Source organism: Crinia signifera, chromosome 3 (genome assembly GCF_055691185.1).
Source record: "Crinia signifera chromosome 3, ASM5569118v1, whole genome shotgun sequence".
NCBI lineage: Eukaryota > Metazoa > Chordata > Amphibia > Anura > Myobatrachidae > Crinia > Crinia signifera.
The window spans coordinates 138,977,809-138,987,254 of NC_139219.1; positions in this window are offsets into that span (position 1 = coordinate 138,977,809).

Genomic DNA, 9,446 nt, shown 5'->3' on the forward strand with positions numbered 1-9,446 from the left:
TGGTGCAATGCTGAAAAGGGCTGCTGGAGCAGCCTTTATTAGAGTATCTAGGTGTTTGTTTGTTTTCTTAATTTTACACTTCGTTTAGGTAGGCACAATGGGCCTTATTCTAGTTCACTCTTTCTGACCGAATCCTTAGATGGACAAAACCATGTGCACTGTAGGGGGGCAGATGTAAAATGTGCAGAGAGAATTAGATTTGGGGGAGTTATTTTGTTTCTGTGCAGGGTAAATACTGGCTGCTTTATTTTTACACTGCAATATAGATCTCACTTTGAAGTAAAAACCCCACCCAAGTCTAATTCTCTCTGCACAAGTAACATCTGCCCCACATGCAGTGCACATGGTTTTGCCATCTAAGAAGGATTTTGTCAGAGTGAATTAGAATAAGGCCCAGTGTGAGGATTCTACATAAATCCGCACACTAAGAGCGCAGTAGGGGCTGACAGAAGCGCGTCCTGTCAGCTCCCTGTGTGCAGAGAAACACTGTCTGGTCTCTCTGCACAGCGCTTGAAACTTCTTTGAAAATAAGTTTTCGATAAACCTAAAGGGATTCCCTCCAAGGCGGTTCCTGCGTACACCATTGCCCAGGGAGGTACGTCTCAGAACAGCCCTTTTGGGGGCGGCACAGTCTCTCCTGCAAAAGGGCGTGGTGATCTCGGTACTGCGAGAGGACAGAAAGAAGGATTTCTACTCCATTCTGTTCTTAGTACCCAAACCAGACAATACGTTCAGACCAATTCTGAACTTGAACTCCTTAAATCTGCATTTATGGGTAGATCATTTCAAGATGTAATCTCTAAGGTCGGTACTGTTGAGCCTGGAACCAGGAGAATTTCTAGTGTCGGTGGACATTCAAGACGCATTTTTACACGTGCCTATATATGCAGATCATCAGTCTCTACTGCGATTTGTGATAGGGGATCTTCACCTACAGTTTCAAGCACTACCTGTCGGTTTAGCTACTGCCCCAAGGGTATTTACAAAAATGATGGCAGTAATGACGGCAGTTCTCCGACAAAAGGGAATTGTGGTTGTCCCGTATTTGGACGATCTCTTGTTCAAAGTGGAGTCTGCAGAAAGGTTGCGTCAGGACCTCTCAGACACTATTCAGTCTTTGCTAAATCACGGCTGGATTCTAAACCTACAGAAATCTCAGCTGTGTCCCACTCAGAGACTCCAATTCTTGGGAGTTATATTGGATACCCATTTACATCGGGTGTTTCTGCCAGAGTCTAAGGCAAGGGACATTTGTCAACTGGTGTGGCAAATTCTGGGGCCGCCAGATCCTTCTGTTTGGGGTTGCCTAAAGTTATTAGAAAAGGTGGTGGCCACATTCGAGACCCTGCAATATGCCAGGTTTCATTCTCGAACGTTTCAGTGGAACATTCTGGCAGTTTAGTCAGGAAACACCAAACCATGAAGACAGAAAAAGTAGTTTTGACACCGGAAACACGATCTGCTCTGAGGTGGTGGATGGATGTGGATTCTTTCCAGTGGGGCCGATCCCTACGGACTTGGGAGTGGCTGGTGGTTACCACCGATGCCAGTCTCGGGGGCTGGGGTGCGGTGGCTCTGGATTTGAGATTACAGGGTCTGTGGTCCAGAGAGGAGTCTGTACTTCCAATAACTATCTTGGCGTTAAGGGCAGTATGGAAGACCTTGTCACAGGCGGAGGAGAAGTTGAAGGGTTCTCCCATCCATATTAAGTCAGACAATGCCACGGCGGTGGCATATTTGAATCATCAGGGAGGCACACACAGCAAGATGGCGATGTTGGAAGTGACTCGGATCCTGTCAGCAGTGTTTATCCCAGGAGTAAAGAATGTGGAAGCGGACTTCCTGAGCAGGGAGGAGCTGCTAGAAGGCGAATGGGTGCTGCATCCTCAAGTATTCCAGGAGATTGTGGACCTCTGGGGCCTGCCAGAGGTGGATTTGATGGCATCACGGTTCAATTGCCAGGTACCCAGGTTCTATTCCAGGACCAGAGATCCACTATCGTGGGCGGTGGATGCGATGACAGTGCCTTGGAATGTCCAGTTGGCTTACGTTTTTCCGCCATTCCAAATGATTGCCCGGGGGACTCAAGTCATCATGATAGCTCCAGATTGGCCAAGGAGATCCTGGTACTCCAGCATTCTGAGGTTGTCGATAACATCATTGCGTCTTCCTCTACGTCCAGATCTGTTAGACAAGGCCCGTTCTTTCATCAGGACCTAGGTCGGCTGAATTTGACGGCTTGGCTTTTGAAACCTCCATCTTAAGGAAGAAGGGGTAAATGTATCCTCCACCAATGTATCCAAACAGAGCCCCCCAAGGTTCAGTTGTTTAGGGTGAAGCTTTTCCACATGGAGTGGGTGGAGGCCTCTCTGCAGAAGGAAGAACGCACGGAACAATTCTTTCAGATTTGGGGGGGATTTATTGACTATCAACTGTGCTCAAGGCACAAATATTGAAATGTTTTAGTTCAACGCAATGGTATGAGCCCCAAATTTTTTCAGGTAATCCACCAATTGCTCTTCAGGTTAACTGACTCTAGAACCGATTGTGCACGGTCCTCCAGTTGCATCCATCCAAAAAGACCTATAGACAAAAGCAACAGGTCAAATACCTGTTAAAACCATATTCAATTGTTCTTGAGCCAAATTGATTTTCAATACTTTTGTTTCCATCTCTGCATGACTATTTTGTAAACTGTCAATATCCATGTTATGTTCAGTCCTCAATAACAAACTTTAATAATAAAAAAAAAAGGAAGAAGGGGTTTTCGGATGCCGTTATTAAAACTATGATTAAGGCAAGGAAGCCGGTGTCTTTGGCCAATTACTATAGGGTATGGAAAACATACATTAGGTGGTGTGAGAGACAAAGAGCTCACACTTCCAGGTTTAAGATTTCCAGGTTACTGTAATTTTTGCAGGATGGATTTTCTTCTGGACTGAGTCTACAGTTGTTGAAAGTGCAGAGTTCGGCATTGTCCATTTTCTTTCAAAAGAAGGTGGCATTACTGACTTTTCTTCAAGGGGTCATGAGATTAAAACCCCCTTATAAACAGCCGGTGGCTCCATGGGATTTGTCTCTGGTGCTGGCGGTTTTTTAAAAACATCCTTTTGAACTGTTGAGGTCGGCTGATTTAAAAATTTCTCACGTGGAAATTAGTTTTCTTACTGGCTTTCACCTCGGCTAGGCTAGTTTCAGAGTTGGGAGCATCATCTTGTAAGACTCAATTTTAGATTTTTCATGCGGATAGGGTTGTATTGAGTACAGTCCCTAAATTTTTGCCTAAAGTTGTCTCTCTTCATTTAAACCAAGAAATTGTCCTTCCGGTATTCAGTCCTCCGGAGGATTCTAGGAAAAGGGACAAACGAAGGAATTTCGATGTTTGCGCTTTGCGCATTTATGTGGACAGGGTGAAGGATTTCCGTTAGATGTATTCTTTGTTGGTCTTGTTTGATGTACACAAAAGAGGCTGGCCTGCTTCGAAACAGACCATTGCTACGTGGTTGAGGTCAGTTATTGCATTTGCATACATTAAATTTGGAAGACCAGTTCCTCCTAGGATAAACACTCATACCACCAGGTCGGTTGCAGCCCCTTGGGCGGTGCACCATGGAGCTACAGCGGAGCAAGTATGCAGGGTGGCCACTTGGTCATCTCTTCACACTTTTACCAAATTCTACAGGTTCCATGAGTTTGCGTCTCATCACGCAGTGATGAGAACTGCAAACCTGAGCGTACCCTCCCAAAGGACCTGCTCTTGAACGTCCCAATGTGAGCTGTCACCAGGACAATTGAAGAGAAAAAAGGGATTTTTGTAAGAACTTACTGTTCGAATCCTTTTCTCTGATATTGTCCTGGTGACACCGCGATCCCTCCCTTACGCTCAGTAAGTAAGACCATTTCATGTGTTGTCATGTTATATTGGTTATGTTTAAAATGTTATTGTGCATAAAAGATGTTCAGGCGTTGTACTGAGTTTATGTATCCTAGTGTGCTCTTGAAGTTGAGCATTGTGGGATTCCGATGGGAGGAGCCTACCTCTCAAAGTTTTAGCGTGGGTGCCTGGCTCCGATGGACCCTGTTACATCCCAATGTGAGCTATGTCACCAGGACAATATCAGAGAAAAGGATTCGAATGGAAAGTTTTTACAAAAAAACTTTTCTTCTGACTGTCTCCTCGGGCCAACTCTCTTTCACTCCTCCTTCGCTCTCTATTACTCAATGTGCCCTATAACTGACTCTGAAAAGGGAGGAGGGGGGGCAAAAATATTGTGCCTAGGGATGGCCTGACCTCTAAATCTTGACCTGCCTCTCCTTGCACACTGCAACCCCGCAGCCGCCCTGCGCTCTCCCCAGCCGGACTCAGCCCCGTGTACACAGCAGAGCTGCTTCTGTAGAATAGGCCCCACTTCCTGGAGGCCTGGTGCGGGCTGGCCAATCTAGGGGTGCTTGATGCCTGCTACATCTAAAGAGGATCCCTGTGGTACAGAATGCAGTGCTGTGGGGGGGTCACTGAGGCTCACTCTCCGGGACTTCTAATGTCTGAGGAGGGAAGGCAGCTGGTGTAAGGTATGTGCCATGCTGGCAGGGAAGGGGAGAGGAGGCGGATGTGCCATACAGGAGATGAAAGAGAATAGGCTGCTATAGCACTGTAGGTAAGGAGCACTTGTGTAGCATAATATAATAGGCATAATATGTATTGGGCACTACGGTGTGTGGTGTAAAGTGAATTGGTACTATTATGTGGCCACACCCCTTCCCCACAAAGCCATGCCCTAAATTATATGTACCTTTCTTTGTGAGTGGGCCAATTGATACTCCTTCTCCCCCCCCCCCCCCCCCCTTCCTTCCCAGGCCCACATGTGCCATGCTGGGGATAATGGGAGAGGAGGTTTTATTCCATTGGGACTCAGAAAAGGTCAGGTAGGACCCCAATTTTTCTAAGTGAGGGTTCCCAGGGACCCACTATTTTTTTGGGTTTTCACGATCACTGGAAGCCCTCTCTAACCACCCCTCTAACTCTCTTTCCCCGACACCCTCTTTGTCTCTCAATCTTATCAGAAGCATAATATGTCCCAATCCAGAACGAGTGGAATAGGACCCCATGTTTGTAATGAGCACAAGGAAAAAGGATCTTAATCTATTGAAGAAAAAGATAACGGCGCCTGTGATATAGGTTGGTCCTCAAAAGCAGCTGCTAGGTTATGGGGATAGTCAATCCCTATGAGATAAAACATGGAAAAATATATAATGATAGCAGCGCTTAGCTACAATGCATACAAACTACACAACAAGTATAATGAAAATTTTATGTAAGAAAAATTGGTACTTGTTTCCTAGCACGGCCACATATCTTATGGATCGTGTACCTTTAGTTAAGGTACACGATCCATAAGATGGACCCGATTTCCTTTGAAATCAGGTCCATTTGGCCGGCTAGGACAAAATATCGGGGGCATCGCGTCGGTCGGGACCGTTAACAATGGTCCCGACGCGATGCCCGCGATTTCCCCATAGGCTTCAATGTTAAAAAATATTTTAACATTGAAATCGTGTCGGGAAAGGTAAAATATCGGGGGCATCGCGTCGGTCGGGACCATTAACATAGGTCCCGACGCGATGCCCCCGATTTTTACATAGGCTTCAATGTTAAAAGATTTTTTAACATTGAAATCCTGAAAAAATGTGAAATGGGCCAATATGACCCATTTCACATTTTAGATGTCCCCGTCGTCACCCCACGATAGACGCCAACCCGAAGCGTGGCGAGCGCAGCGAGCCCGCGAGGGGCGGCGGTGCGCGTCCTCCGACCTTTTCATTCCCCTACTATCCACGTCGGCGTGGAGTTGAGAATAGAATAGTGTGGCGAGGGGACGCGGATACCTTCACAGGTAAACGCGTCCCCTCGCGGGCTTCACAGGTGTCCGTGGCGACGCGGACACCTGTGAAGTCCGCGAAGGGACGCGTTTACCTGTGAAGGTATCCGCGTCCCCTCGCGGGGCTCGCAACGCTTCGGGCTCGGTGGCTCGCTGCGCTCGCCACACTATTCTATTCTCAACTCCACGCCGACGTGGATAGTAGGGGAATGAAAAGGTCGGAGGACGCGCACCGCCGCCCCTCGCGGGCTCGCTGCGCTCGCCACGCTTCGGGTTGGCGTCTATCGTGGGGTGGGGTGTACGTCGTGACATTTGGGGGGGTTGGGAATATTTTACATTGAATCCAATGTAAAATCGGGTCCCAGGGACCCGATTTACATTTAATAAAAAAAAAAAAATCGGGTCCAAAATCGGTCGGTCGCGACGATCGCATCGCATGCGACCAAATCGCATGCGATGCGATCGACCCGATTTTTCCGACACGACCACCCCGATGTAAATCGGTGTGGCCGTGCTAGGAAACAAGTACCGAAAAATTGTTTAAAACATACACATGAAATGAATTAATGATGGCTGATTGACAAGCTTCCTCTCAGGATAAGTTATGAAATTGCTCAAATAGGTCTTTCCTGTCTGGTGACTAAATTCTGACCTGCCGTCTGCTCAGGAGGGAGATAGGACACAGCGGCGTGTCCTAGCTCGTCTCTTGCCTGCCTAAGCCACCTCCTCTCAGCATATATATCAGAGATATCTTTCTCCCTTCACCTGCGGACCGGTTGCTGGGGATCCACTGCTGACCTGTCTCATGGAGCTGTCGCTGTGTGCGGCTTCGCTGTGCCCGGGTCTCGACAGTGAGACTTGACACTGCAGCCGCGTGAGGTAAGCCCAGCTCCTTGCCGCTTCCTCCCTTCCCGCACCTGCCGGAGATCCTTTGCTCTACCCGGCGGTGGGGACGCCGTGGGAAGTTATATGTACAGCGGCTGCTCCACTATTTGCTGCAGCTATGTGCGCTTCCTCCTGTACATCGGCGGCTGCTGGCTCTGGGTGTCTGCCTCTGAGGTAAAACAACGAATATGAAGAATAAATGCTAAGCCACTCCATTTATTCTTCATATTCATCATTTTATATGTCACTAATACCTTGCTTTTAACTGTACATGTTTGTATCTCTTCTGCATTTACGAGCAATCTTTTTATATCCTCTTTGCTGCTAATATCTGAATTTTTTTTCCTTTCCTTCCTTCCTCCTCCTTTGTACAACAATTCCAACTTTAATACTTAAGAGGATTGATCCCATTTATTGTATTGTATTTTTATAGTGTCCATTTATATAAAATAAATATTTTTTAATCTGTATATATTTATACTACTCTTTTTATATTTATTGCTATAGTCGCCGGGTTTTAAATACTTTTTACTATATATAATGTCCTGGGACGGCACTCCCCAGATGAATGCAGGCAAGCTCTCCCCCCTAGGGAGTAAGACGGGAACCGGTGCGCTCCGTGCTAGCTATGCTAGCAGCCAGAAATATACACAGATGGGGAGGCGGCGGCACTCGATTGTGAAACATGCACCTTGATAAAGGGACCTAGCTGTCTCGAAACGTTGGTAAATCTGCCTGTGTCTTTATTCAAGTGCCCCTGCCTCCCCATCTGCATATTATTTACTTTGGCTCCTAAATTTTTGTCCTGGATCCTAAATTTTAGAAAAATTTGTCAAGCCCTGGCTTATGTGTAAGTTGCTATAATGCGCAGAAACAGTCCTCAGTCTCAAGCCCTGTACACACGCTTAGATTTGATGTTAGATTCGATTTCCTATTAGATCTGGCATTAGATCATCCCATTCGATTTGGCATTAGATCTGTACTTTTGCATTCGATTCGATTTCACAATGTAGGCACAATGTACTCATTTGATTTACTGGATCGAATTTGAGATTTCCTTGGCTGCACAGTAGATTTTTCTATTCGATTTTGAGAAAACGGGAGCGTGCATCGAATTGATCAAAAACTGGGAAAATCTAAGCGTGGGTACAGGGCTGCTTGGTCTTGGCTAGTAAACTATAATCTGCACCACAGCAGTCTGTGATAATGTCTAATGGGCCCCACACGCAGGGTGACATTCAGGCATTTTCTGAGCAATTTTACTAAATCACTCAGAAAATGCATGTAAACCGCTTCGTGTAGACCCCCCTCCCCCACTCGCGGCACCCAGATCCCTTACCCTCATTAAACTCACCCTGGTTGTGGCCGTGGCTAGCCAATCACAGCTTGCTGTGTCATTGCCACGCCCCCTAGAGCTGGCTGTATTAGCCTGCCCCAGACAGGAGGCAGCCAGTCCGATAGCGGAGGAGCAGAGAAGAGCTCCAGAAGAACAAGCCCTGGGAGGTGGCAGCCGTGCAAAAGAGCTCAAAAGGCCGCAGCACCCAGGTGAAGAACACAGATGAAGAAGCTGAAGCCCTGGGAAGCAGCAGCCATGCAAAAGAGCTTAAAAGGCTGCTGCTCCAGGTGAAGACTCTGCAGAAGACCTGGGGGGCATAGGTTCCCCTGGGTGTAGACAATGTGCAGTTTCATAAAATATTTTAAAACCTGTGTTTGTGTTTTTATTTGAATATTTCCTTTACAGGGGGCTATAGGTGCTGGTGGGCCTTTAATGCCCCACATGCTGGTGCCTGTGGTTCTCCCAAGTACCAGCATGTGGGGCAGGCTTGCTGGGACCTGTAGTCCTACTGTAAAAAAAACAGCTATCAACCCTGCAAGGGATAGTCCCAGGCTTCAGGTCTGGGGTGCCCTGGAGAAGGGGACTCCACCTCCCCCAAAACTCCTGGCCTGGGCTGACTAGTTAGGGTGGGTAATGTTTTGTGCCAGGGGACCCCATCAAACTTATCTCCTGGCTATGGCATTACACCTGCTTGTGGAGCCGGATGCTAGTACCCAAAATATGTGTGACCCTCACTCATTTTGTCCCCATATTTTGGGAACCAGGGCCGGCTCAAGAGTCGGTTTCTTGAGTATAGGCGGACTTTGGTATTAGAGAATCCAGGTCTGGCTCAGAGAGCTCAGAGCGGTAATGCACATGAGGGGGACCCCACACCAATTTTTTTTACATTATTTATTTTTGTATTATAGATATCCCCCATGCATTATTCAAACCCATTTAAATTTGAAGACTTTGTTTATTCCCCTGATGTTGCCTAAACACTTTCTGTGACAGGTTTTAAATCTCTCACAGACTCTCCCATTATGAATCTCTGGCACAAATCTCTCCGTGTGTAGGGCCCTTTAGAGAGAACTCTGGGATAGTATGATGGGTTTTTCTACATGTGGCCAATGTAATAGAAAGTTATTGTGGACAGTTTGATACTGGGTCATTGTGCTTGGACTGTCACACCAGGTCTTGTGTTGCATTAAGGGACTTGGCCATGGCCCTGCTCTGGTAGAACCCACATGTGCACAGGCTTTGGGGTGATTGGTCTCAGCACGTAAGTCTGGGATGAAAACTTTACAATTACTTGCCAATTGTACAGATGCAGAGGGGGGGATCACGGAGGCCGTGCATATTGCTGTTGG